The sequence below is a fragment of the Lemur catta genome, chromosome 7 (genome assembly GCF_020740605.2).
Source record: "Lemur catta isolate mLemCat1 chromosome 7, mLemCat1.pri, whole genome shotgun sequence".
In the NCBI taxonomy this organism is placed as follows: domain Eukaryota; kingdom Metazoa; phylum Chordata; class Mammalia; order Primates; family Lemuridae; genus Lemur; species Lemur catta.
Window position 1 is genome coordinate 96605746 of NC_059134.1, and position 13090 is coordinate 96618835.

A 13090-nucleotide genomic window follows, 5' to 3' on the forward strand; every position below is an offset into this window, starting at 1 on the left:
TCAGGCCCTCCTTGACTCCATCTCACAAAGACATTAATACATATAGGGGCGTTGGAGGAAGTTCTGTCCACCCAGGAAGGTTTGCCTCAGAGGGGAAGGAGATGGGAAGGCTGATAAGAACCATTTCTTCATTTCCCCTGAGAGCCCACTCATTCATTCACTGCCTGTTCTCTACTGACGCCCCTTTCAGGAGCCTGGGCCCATCTGGAGCTGCCCTGGGCCGATGGTTCTTATCCTGGGCTGCACTTCTGAATCTCCTAGGGAGTTTTTCCAAAATACACTTGTTTTCTGTTTTACTGGTAGGGATGTGAATTGCCACAGATATTTCAGGAACAAATCTGTGAATATCTATTAGGGTTAAAATTCTCATATGATCCATTTCACTCTTTGGAGACTGAAAAGCACCTGTAAGTAAGAAAACTCGTACAAAATTATTTGACTGTTTGTAGAAATGAAAAGAACACGGATAGTGAACTGGACCATGAATACAATGTGTCACATCTATTCTACAGAATGTTATATAGCTATGAAAAGAAGAGTTGAACCTGTATCTATAAACCTGAAGTGATGGGTCTGCTATGTTATGGAGTGGGGGGCGGAGGGGGGCAAGATACAGAGGAAAACATTTGTATGAGGATAGTTTTACAAAGAGAAAACTCCATGGAAGTGCTTATCTTTGAGCTTCCTTTATGTGACCGTTGATAGAGCTGGAACACAGAAAATGATTCCCACCGGACAGGTGACCCTCGTGCCTCCAGGAGCAAGAGAGGAGGGAAAAGGGAGCTGAGGAAAGTTGTTGTTTTCCTTCTTTTTATAACTTTGCCTTTTTCCATGGTTACGATAAATGTGTGCTAAATCTGTAATTTTGGAAGAGGCCTTATTAAAGATTTTTAAAATACGCACCCTGGGAAATTCAAATTGGCCCATAGGTCTAGAGTGGAGGGCAGATGTCTACACTTTGTAAGTTTCCCAGATGACTCTGATGGAAAGCGGGTCTGGGAATCACTGTCCCGGGGCTCTCCAGGCACAGGAAATGCTCGCGTGTGCCTCACCCCTTTCCCTCCTGACTTGACCGCTCAGTTGGCCAGCCTACCAGCCTTCGTTATGGTAACATACTGCACAGTTTTAAGTGCTGTGCATGGCAAGTATTATCTTACTTAATCCTCTAAAAATACCAAGTGCACGTGGTATCTGCTACCTCCACTTTCCAGGTGGGGAACCTAAGGCTCAGGGTGGCTTGTGACCTGTCCCCACTCCCACTGCCCACACTGGAGCAGCTTCCCCTCCATGTGCCATTTTGTAGCTCCAGGGTTTGTCCTTATGGCAGGTAGTTGTTTTACCTTTTTTTGTGAAATTATCTGGTTAATGGATTAACATCCATCTCCCTCCCTAGATGATATGCTCCATGATGGCAGAGGCTGAGACGCTTCACTCAGCAGCGTATCCTGGGTGCCTGGTACAGGTCCTGGCACATAGTAGGTTCTCGATCATTACTCATTGAGTGGATAAATGCATGGTTAAGTAAATTGCTCAGAGGTGAGATTTAAATTCGGTTCTCTCCAGCGCCAAACTTCTCTCCCCTCCCATATACTTGCTTTGTGTCAAAAACGATGCTGTCCAGGTGGAGACAAAATCAGAGTGAGGCATGGTCCTTGTCCTCAATGTGCTACTATCTAATTGGTAAGATGACGTCAGACGGAACAAATCCAGGTGAAACACGAGGAGAAGGGTTAAGACCCAAGCTTGGAAGTGCTCTCTGCCAATTCAGAAGGAAGTCCATCCACAGAGAAAGAGGGCAGGAAAAGCTCCCTGAGAACTGTCTGGATGGAAAGGTGTGACTAGGAGGGAAGGACACAGGCACTCCAGGTAGAAGGAACAGCGTGAGCAAAGGTGTGGAGTGGGACGACCTTGGCATATGCACAGGACAGTGTTTTTCCTTCATAACCAAAGTTAACAGTATACACGTTGGGAAAAGGCAGGAAAAAGAGAGAAGGATGCATCCCATCATGAGCCAAGGATGGAGATAGCCTTCCCTTGTCACCACTGATTGAAAAAGACAGATGCAGGCACTAAGAGAACACTCAAGAAGAGCCCAGACAGATGCTCTGAGCTGGGCTCTGCTCAGTCCCATCCCAGGCCCTCCCTGCGGGGCCACCTTGTGCTCTGGGCAGAGCTACAACACTCACAAAGCAGCAAGATGGGGCCCATTCTTGGAAGCCAGTTGGCTACTCTGGCAACCCCACCACTAAGCAAAGTCTGTCTTTTAGGTTACACAATCCAGGCTCTGAAATTCACAGTTTAGTGACCCTGGAAATTCCATTTCATCAACATTCGGTGGGGGGTGTAGCGCAGTGGCTGAGAGGGTGGGTTCTGGAGTCAGACAGTCCAAGTCAGACTCAAGGTGACTGGGTGTACCACTTAATAGCTGTGTGACCCTGGACAAGTTGCTTAACCTCTCTGTACTTCATTATCACCATTTATAAAGTGGAGATAACAATGCCTACAACACGGGGTGGTGAGAGGAACAAATGGGACAAGGCGTAGGTAGCAGACTAGCTGTGAGCTGCCCGGCCACCTCACCCCTCCCTGTGGTTTCTGGGATTCTTCTTTCTAAATATCTTGGTGGCAGATGCACATCTCACTATTGAAGACAAAATACCAAATAGATTTCCAGCCTCCTTTGCAGCTAAGGCATGTGACTAGGCTCTATCAAAGAGAAACATCCATATTCCAGATGTTCAACCTGGAGCAACGACCAAAAAAATGGGGGCCAAGAAGACTTTTCTCTGGCACTGGTAACGACAAGCTCAAGTTCCTGGGGCTGCAATGCCCACAGTGCTAGAGGATGGACCCAGGGTCTGAGCCCTACAACATGCTGGGTGCCAGGCACAGGGTCTGCATCTCAGCAGCAGCAGTGGGATCCTCCCCAGACCCATTCTGCAGCCCAGTTTTGGCCCCATGTCTGGTTCTCTGGCCCTTCCTGCAATTTTATGAACTAACCCATTTCCTTTCAATAAATTCATTTTTCTGCTCAAATTAGCCAAGGAGAGTTTCTGTTGCCTGCCACTAAGAACCCTGACAGGTACAACATTTAGCACAGGAGCTGGCATTTAGTTATTGCTCCATAAATGAACGCTATTTATACTATTAGGCCCCAAAGTGATCAGGGTCTTTGGAGCCAACCCACATTAATCAAACTCTCAGGAGACTGATGTCTACTTCTGGTGCCAATGACATAATTTAGGTTGACCTGAACCCCCAAGTGGTTGCCTGGGCCCGCTAATCAGCACATTCTCTCCCTGCATCACAAGCTACAGTGTGCTCAGTAGACCTGGAGTTTGAATGGGAGCAGAAAGCTAGAAGTCTTGGGGTCCGGTGCATTTGAGGAAGGGGTGCCTGATGCCCAACATCTCAACTTCAGCCTCAGACCTGCCTCCTTCCCCAAGAAGTGTTGAATCAACATTGCAGGATCCCTAGTCTTAGGAATCCCCCTTTCTACCCCTAAAGTTACTACAGAGCTTGGATGGCCCTAGACAGACTCGATCAACCAACTCAATAAGAGTGCTCCCATGGTGGACCCTGACAGGTCACCTCTGCATTTATTCTTTCCTAATTTCACCCTCAGGGGCTCATCCCAAATTTAGGCTTGTGGGAGAGCTTGCTGTAGTGCCTGGTACAACCTGTCCAGAGGCAGACCTGGCACTCACAGGTGTGAGCTGCTGCATAAGGTGTATTATGTGTGTGCACCAGGCACTGAGCAGATGTCACCTGGACAATGGCATCTAATACCAAAGAACTCTGAGTATGTCCCTCCCATGCCCATCTCCCAACACACAGCAGCTTGAAGGCAGAAAACTGCAGCTCCAGATACGCAGCCACACTCTTCAGCACTCAGGATAGGCTCCAGGGACCATGAATTCTGCAATCAGAAACAACGTATAGCCAAGAATGACCTCCCCCCCTGCTTTCCCAGTAAAGTCCTATTTGACCCTTGTGATAGGCAGAATCTGAAGATGTCCTCCAAGATCTCCACCCTGTGGTGTACACACACTGCATAATCCCTGGGACTGCAAGTAGGCTGGATTTTCGTCCCGTGGTCACATTGTATTATATGGCACAATTGACTTTAGGAAAGGGAGAATGTACAGGGTTGTGTCTGAGCCAATCAGGTGAGCCCTTAAAAGGGGATTGAGCTCTCTTTCTGAAGTCAGAGATTCCAGGCACAAGGGAGATGCAGCCCACGAGAGATTCTCCACTGCTGGCTTTGAGAATGGAGAAGGCCACATGGCAAGGAATGTGTGCAGCCCTGAGGACCTGACAGTGGCCCCATCCAACAGCCAGCAAGGAAACCAGGACCTCAGTCCTACAACCACAAGGAACAGGATTCTGCCACAACCGCATGAGCTTGGAAGAGGACCCTGAACTCTGGATGAGAATGCAGCCCAGCCAACACATCGATTTTAGCCTTGTGAGATCCTTAGCAGAAAACCTAGCCATGATGTGCCCACACAGCTGACCTACAGAACTGTGAGCTAACAAACTTATGTTGTTTAAGTCACTCAATTTCAGGTGGCAATTTGTTATGCAGCATGGAAGACTAATACAGTCCTCAAGTCCCATCTCCTTCCCAGGATGAAATTTATAGTTGGTGCAGTTGGTGGGGGGATTGGCAGAGAAGGGTCCCAAAGGAATGGGCTGAGGACCTGCTGGAAAGGAACCCAGGGACAGCAGAGCAGGTAAGATGGACAGAAAGAAAGAGATGTTAGGCTCAGGCCAGAGGTCCCACCTTCCTCTCCTTCAGGGTATGAGAAGCTAAATAGCCCCTTCTAGTTCCAAGTTTTGCTCAGGGGGACTCTCCCTGCCCTCAGAGAAACTTCTGGGCTTGATCAACTGCTTGCCAGCCAAGTTTGGCCAACATCCCCATGGGGCAGATAAGAGGTGGCAAAAGAGCTAACACCATCCCAGGCGGAGATAGGGACCTGGGCCGTTGCTCTGTGAAATCAGCCTTGACAACAGCTCCTCTGACACTTCCCTATTCGTATGCCCCAACAACTGACATAGACCAAGATGACTGACATGCTAGATCCAGAAGGGCCCTTAGAGAGGAGCCAGTCCAAGGCCCATGTCTCAGATGTGGAAGGATGCCCCAGACTAGACCCAGATATCCTGGTTCCCAGTTCAGTGTTCTTCCTGCTTCCTCAGTGAGATGTCCCTCCTCCCCTCCAGGGACCTCCTATCCCAGAGACTATGAACACTCAGCAAGCTTAAAAGGAATATGTCTTTGCAGTCAGTACCTCCCCTGCCCACCTTCCACCTCCGGTACATCCCAATCCATCTACTTGTCTCCATCTCTGCTGCCACCTTGCTGGCCCCACCACCATGTTTGATAACATGCATCAGAGCCCATTGTCCCCACACTTCCCATTCAAAGTCTAGCAATTAACCCAAACCCATTACCACAGCCTGCAAGGCCCCCCGTGGTCAGGCCCTTGTCTACTGGTCCAAACTCCCTGGAACCAGTGACCCTTGTCATACTGGTTCCAGCTCCATTGGCCAAGCAAAAGCCTTTGTACTGGCTGAAAGGTCACCTCCTCAGAGAAGCCTTCTCTGAGGACTCTTTCTAAAGAAGCTGACCTGCCACCCCCCTCCTTATCTGGTAACTTTGATCCACATCATTCCATGCATTCCCATGAGAGAATTTACCAAAATGATATGAGCTTGTGTATTTATTGGTTTCTTGTTTACTGTCTCCCCCAGTAGGACGTAAACTTCTTGACAACAGGGACTTTGTCTGTCTTGTTCACTGCCTAGAACTCAGCCTAGGTCATAGAAGAAATTTTTTTAATTACATGCTGAATTAATTAATCAATTGACTAATTAACTTGAACTCAACCCTTGGGGAAAGTTTAGCTGAGTTTAGGTCAGAGTAAAAGTGCATTTGTTTCAATTCTATAGGTATTTTCTTTTTCTTTTCTTTTTTTTTTGTTAAGATACAAGTTTATTTACCATGTATACACACAAGAGCCTTCAGAATGAAAACTCAACGCTGCGATGGGGTTTAGAAGCTTATATGCCTTTCTGGTAACATGGGTTATGGGGTGGGGGGAGAAGAATTCTGTTGAGTGGCAATAAAAGATCACTAGGGAGGATGAATCTCTACAGGTATTTTCCAAGCTTCACCCACCTTAGACATAATCCTCGACCAGGCCCTTTGCTCTGGATCACTGATTTGTTTGTTCACTCAGAAGTACTCAGAGATAGTCTCTACTCTCAGGGAGGTTGAAGGTAGCTGACAAATAAGGCCAACAGAACGAGCTGATTATTAAGACAGGGCACTGTACTGAGGGCATACTCAGAAGTGTAGAACTTACACAGACTGGAAGACACAAACCTTCAGAGTGACCAGAGTCACAGAAAGGGCTAGGGCAGGCAGAGTGGGCTTCCTTGAGGAGGTGGCACTTGGCCCAGGCTCAGGAGGACTGTCAGAGAGGATAGGATAGGCAAAGGAGACGTCAGAGGGCACTTCTGGGGGCCAAACCATGGCCTGTAGTGCTGGAATTTGAACCAGGATATGGATGATTTGGTATTTCCTGGAGGTTAAGTCCATGAATGAGATGGTGTCTCTGCTTTGTACCAAAGCCAAGCTCCTCCAGCAAGCGGGGTCGACTTGCTGGCCAGTTCCTCAACCCCCTCTTACTCCTTACACCATAGTAATCTGGTTTCTGTTCTCCTGTTGCTCCACCGAAACTGCTCTTGCCAAGGTACCCACTGACCACCCAATTGCCAAACCCAACAGACACTCTTCAGTTCTTATCCTGCTTGACCTCCGTAGTGCGTGATACCCTTCACTTCCTCCTTCTTAAAAACTATCTCCTTTCTTAGCAACCTTTGTGGCCATTCCTTCCCCGTTTCTGCTGGTGGGCTTCTCTTCTTCTTCTGGAAAGTTAAATATTGGGAATCAGCTGGGTTTTTGGTGCCTTTCTCTCCTAACTCTACACATCCTCCATGGGTTATGTTATCTACTCTCAGGGCTCAAGCTACCAAATATATGTACTGATCACTCCAAAGTCGTCATCTCCAGCCCCAGACCTGCTCCTGAGCTGCAGACTCACATATGTGGTCACCCAAGAAGCTTCTGCACTTGGATATCCCATGAGCAAGGTGAATTCATCACATCTCAGACTGAAAGACAGACAGACAGACACACACACACACACACACACACACCCACACACACACACAGTGCTCCAATCATATCGAATACCCTGCTATTTCGCCAACATTCTATGATCTCTCAGGCCTGCATGCTTTTGCACACGCCATTTCATCTACTCAGACTGCCCCTTCCTCACCAACCACTGTGCTTATTCCTTCTCTTCATCTAGGTTTCAGCCAAGGATCACCTCTTCCATGAAGCCCACCTTGACTCCCCCAGAGAGACGAGGAACAGAGCCTACTCAGGGCTTCTCTCTATCCCAGCCCTCCTCCCACCTCACTGCAGCTGTCTCCTTGCTGTTTCCCCAGTAGAGCCGGAGCCCTGCCTTACTCACCTGGGCACCTCTGGCCCTGCATGGTTCTCGAAACTCGACAGGGGCTCAATTCATGTATGCCCAATAAATGAGTAAATGAAGAAAAGCAATTCCTGTTTAAGTTCACCACAGATTGAGCTGGGCAGATACTCCCTGCAGGAATTTTAATAAGGACAACAACAGCAGCAACTAGTATTTAGGAAGTACTTTCTATGTGCTAAGTATTTTAAGTGCTCTATATCATTTAATCTTCTAAACAACTCTATGAGGCAAGTGCCATTGCTATCCCTAAATTATAGACAACAAGCTGAGGCTCAGAATGGCAAAGTGACTTGCCAGGTAAGTGCCAGAGCCAGGACCTGAATCTAGAGCCCACACTCTTCTCCTGCCTCCCTGGAGCAAGGCATTTGCATGCGTTCCCTAATGTAACTTACCGTGTAAGTTACAGGGGGCAGGTGATGATTTGGGAAACAAACACAAGACTGTGGTCCTCAATTTAAAAAGTCCTTGGCTCTATTCCTGCCTCTGCTGCCCATGGCTGGACCACCTCTGCCAAGGTCCCCTCATCCCCCAGTCTGTTTTTGCCCATCTATGAGTTAAGTTAAAGATGACCACCTCACGGGGTTTGGGGAGGACTAACTGAAAGGCAGTACTGCAATAATCTACTAAGTGCCTGAAACATAATAGGCCTTCAACAAACAAACAACCATTCCCATTTTATAAACAGACAAAGCAAGTCTTGAAAAGCTAAGTGATGGTCCATATTTCACATAGTAGCAAAATGGCGGAGCTTGGAAAAGAACTCTAGCCCATCTGTCATCCATCAGGAGAGATTTTCTGAGCACCATCTACCTACATGCTCATCACTGTGTGGGACAAGTCACAGTCCCCACCACTGAAGGGCTAAGTCATGAGCACCTGGAATTATAACTCTGCTCTCCCCAGCTGGGATTGGAAGTTGAGTATCTCTCTCTCTCTCTCTCTCTCTCTCTCTCTCTCTCATCCAGTATTATTTACTGAGCCTCCATTTTTAATAGTATGATAGTATGATCATACACTAAACTGCAACTGTGGCAAGCTCTATGCTGGAGCGGTACCTGGTGCTATGAAATCCTGTACTAGGTAACAAGGAAGGAAGGGGTATCTGAGCTGAGAGCTGAGGGAACTGCAGGAGTTAACTTTGGGTTGGGTAGGACACATTCCAAGCAAGGAAAAGAAAACCATTTCACTGTTAAATAGTGTACTTGACCTGTAAGGCGATTTTGCATATATAATAACAACAGCTGCCATTAATTAAGGACCTACCATATGCCATGACCAAGCACTCTTCATGTGGAGCCTCGTTTATCCTCACCACTCTCTGAGGCGGGTACTGTAAGCCCCGTTTTCAGGTGAGGGAACAAAGGCGTTTAGAGGCTACATGACCCTATCAAGGAAACCCAGCCTGAGAACTCAAGCACTGTCCGCGCTCCTCCCGGGCCCCTCTGGGAGAGGAGTATGCAGCCCCGCCCCTAGTAATTGACATCTCTGTGCACTCGGATTTTCTACACTGACTGTTGGGGAAACAAAAGTAGCACAAAAATTGAATATGAAGATTGATGTTTCTCATTGACTTTGGCTTAAGATTTTGGGTAATTAGAAAGTCTCTTTTTTTTTTCTTTTTGCCTTTGAAGTTTTCTCATTCCAAATAATAAAGGAGAACTCGAGTCGCTTTCTTTGTGAGGCAGAAACAAGCTAAAACAAGCACTTGCAGGATGGCGGTGGCATTTCAGACTCCAGCAGGACTGAAACGTGAACGTGTCTCACCCTGCCTTCCCCCCAGGGAACCACAGATGTTACTAACATCTGCAACTACACACCGCAGGCCTGCTGCCAGCCAGGTGGTTTGTGCCTATCACTCACCACGCACCAGGTCCTCTTTGAAGTGCTTGATGTTCATTAAGTCACCTAATCCTTACAAATGTATTCCTACTGTTACCCCATTTCACAGGTGAAGAAACGGAGGCTCTGTGAATTTAAGTCCCAGAGCTTGTGTGGGGAACAGCTGGACGCTGGTCTTGGACAGTCCAACTCCTGAATCCAAGCTGCTTCTACCTTTTATTCCCCAAGTTTCTAAGTCCTTGCAACAAACGCCTGTGGTACTTATTATCTCCATTAAGGTGAGGAAACTGAGGCTCAGGGGGCTGAAGGGATTCTTCCAGGCCACACAGCTGGCCAGCGCCTGCAAAGCCCAGAGCCTTTCCCTTGCACCCTACTCTCTAGGCCCCCGTCAGGCCTGGGAGGTGACACTGGACCCACGAAAGATGCTGAGCGGCCTGTCAGCAGATGCTTGTGGTTAGAAAACAAGAAATCAAAACCCCTGGAGTAGGGGCTGGTGCAAACCCAAGCCATGATCTTGGGTTTCATCACCTGCTGGTGAGTCAGCCCCCAGGTGGGCAGAAGTGGGCTGCAGTCTGCCCAGGGGCAGCCAGATGTGTCCCATCGGGGACTCCTCATCGCCAGACAAAGGGCCGGAGCCTGTGCCTTGGAGCCTGGATGGGAAGTGTCCTTCCCCAAAGAATGTTAGAGGAAGGACTCACTGCTGTGCCCCAGAGTCACATCCAAAGCACTGGGGAATCATCTATCCCCCGGGGGGGGGGGGGTGGCTGGCAGGAAAAGGGCCTCCAGGCCGTAACCACTGGGCCATTGCTCCGAGCTCTGGATTGGGGAGAAAGGTATGCAGCACCCAGTCCGTTGGTAGCTGGCACCTTTGGCTAAAAAACAGTTGGCACCAGATTATGGACAGTGATTAGGGGACATGAGGCCATTCTCTGGAAACTTCCAAGGCGGCTCTTTTGTGATAAGCCCCCTTGACAACATCTCACGCCCCTGAGTTCTGTTGTTAAATATTATCTGTACTCTCGGGTCTGCTGACCAAGCTGCGGTCTGGCTCACTGTCTGGGACCCCTGCACCGGCAGCAGAGGGGAGCAGAACGGAAATGGGGGCCTAGCCATAAGATGGGGTGTAAGCAGCCATTTAAAATCATGCTTTCGGTGACTATTTGATAACATAAAGAAAAGCTTATGAGATTATTTTAATTATCACACACCTCCAGTCGAATGACGGGAGGAAAGACGCCAACACGTTAACCACAGCTAATGGTGCGATTAACAGCGATGCTTCTTTTTCATGCAGCTCTTTATTTTCTGATCTATTTTACAACAAACATACCTTTCTTACATAAAAATAAATGTACAGTAAAGGTCACGTGTAAATGAATGTGACCTTAGGAGACCGACAGACCCGGTTCAAACACCAGCTCCACGGCGCACTAAGTGGTGAGCCTCATTTTCCCCATCTGTAAACTGGGGCTGATCGTACGCAATTTGCTGGGGTGAACAGGCTTAAAGGAGATCGTCACCCAAAGTTCCTATTTCATGGGGTTGGCTGTGCTTCACACGGGAGGTGCCGTCCTCCTAATGGGAGGCCCGGCCTGCCACCCGTGGGGCCCGGTGGGGGCACATTCGCCTCCGGTTCCTCTCTGCTGAGGCTGGTAGCTGGAGGCAAGGGTTGCATTGGAAGCCTCTTGCTGAGTGAAATCAAAACTTGTGAAACTCCTGGCTTGCTTGCTTCGCCAATTGAGAGAGCAGTTGGTCCCCTCTGAGCAGGAAGAGGGCCCTCGGGGCAGAAAGATGAGCCTGCTTCTCCAGCTCACTCCCCTCTTCCCTCCATATCCTCTCTGACTCTCAGAATAGAAAGGTTCTCTGCACCTCCCAGGGAATCCAGGCTTTTCTTTTTTAATAACAGCTTTATTGATATATAATTCACATACCATACAATTCGCCCATGTAAAGTGTAAAATCCAATGGTTTTTAGTATATTTAGAGTTGTGCAACTACCACTATCAATTTCAGAAGATTTTCATCACCCCAAAAGAAACTCCTAACCCATTAGCAGTCACTCCTCACTCCCTCCTCACCCAGGCCTAGCCAATCACGAATCGACTTTCTGCCTCTATAGGTTGGCCTGTTCTGGACATTTCATATACAAATGGAGTCATGCCACATTCGAGACATTTCATATGCAAATAGAGTCATGCCACATGCAATCTCTCGTGACTAGCTTCTTTCACTTAGCATAATGTTTTCAAGGTTCATCCGTGTTGTAGCATGGATCAGTACTTTAGCTCTTTTTATTGCCAAATAATATCCACTGTGCGATACATTTTATTTACCCATTCACCAACTGATGGACATTAGGCATGTTTTTTGGCTTTAACATATTATCTGTAATGCTAGCTGTGATCTGTTCAGTATCTACCATGTGCCAGGCTCTTGGCCTAATTTCTAATCCTTACAACAGCCCAGAGGGCACGTCTGTTTCTCCCATCACGCTGATAAAGAAACTGAGATGTAGAGGAGTGGCCCACCCAAGGCCACACCAGTGACAGAGCTGGGATTAAAAAGGATCCTTCCCTCTGCAACACTTGCACCCCACCCCCAAGTGTTCTGTGTCCCTCCACTCAACTCTGAAGCCAGAACAAGAATCCCCTCATCCAATGATCATTCATTCAAAAGCCTTAGCTGGCACTGAGGGGATGACAAACACACAGTGATCAGAGCCAGGGGACACCAGACCCCCCCCACTCTTAGAGCTTGCTGCGCAGGTCAGGAAAGTTCACCAGGAAGGGTATGGCCAAGTGTCGGGGCCTCAGACATGCCGGGGAGCCCAGGGAACGGTCTTTAGAGGCATTTTGAACAGGATCCAGCAGACCAGGTGGATTTCCCAAGGTGGGACAGAGTGAGCCACCCATGCAAAGGGACTGGTGTGCACACGGGCCCAGAGATCAGGACCTTCGGTCCATGGGGATGGGGTCTGCCCCTGTTGGTGGGAGGCGAAGCGGGTGAGAGAGAGGGTGGGATCACACTGCTGAGAGCCGTGAATGCTGGGTTTTGTCCTGCGGGCAGAGCGGAGCCACTGAAAGTTTTTAAGCAAGGAAACAAGATCAAATCCACCCATTTCAACTCTGGCGTCCGTCTTCAGGCACAGGTTCCCAGGCCCTGGGAGAAGGAAGCGCTGTGCTTCAGACCCCTGCGCATCGCCACATTCCCGGCCTGACAGGGGTAGGTGCTCAAAAGACATTTGCTGAATGTCTGAATAGATGGATGAACCAACGACCAATCTGCCCGCCAGTCCCCTCCCTGCCCCACCCCCATCCACTCCTCATCCCCATTTTGGTTAATTGGAATAAAACAGCTGGTGTGCTCCAGGTTCTCCTGTCTCGCCCACCTACCCTCTCTCCTCCCTCGCCCCTTCCTGCCATCCTTCTCCCCACCCGCCGTGAGTAAACACAGGAGCACTCACCACGTGCCAGGAGCAGCGATTACTTTACGTTCTCACGATCGCCCCCAGGGGGAGAAATGAGTAACTGCACTTTGCAGATGGGGAAATCGTGACTCAGAGTAGTTAAGGGATTTGCCCAGCAGCCCAGGGGCAGAACTGAAACTCAAACTGTGACCTTCTGGTTCCGTCTAGTGCCTCCAGCTGGGGGGGTGTGGGGGGGTGGGGGGTTCTGTGGAGG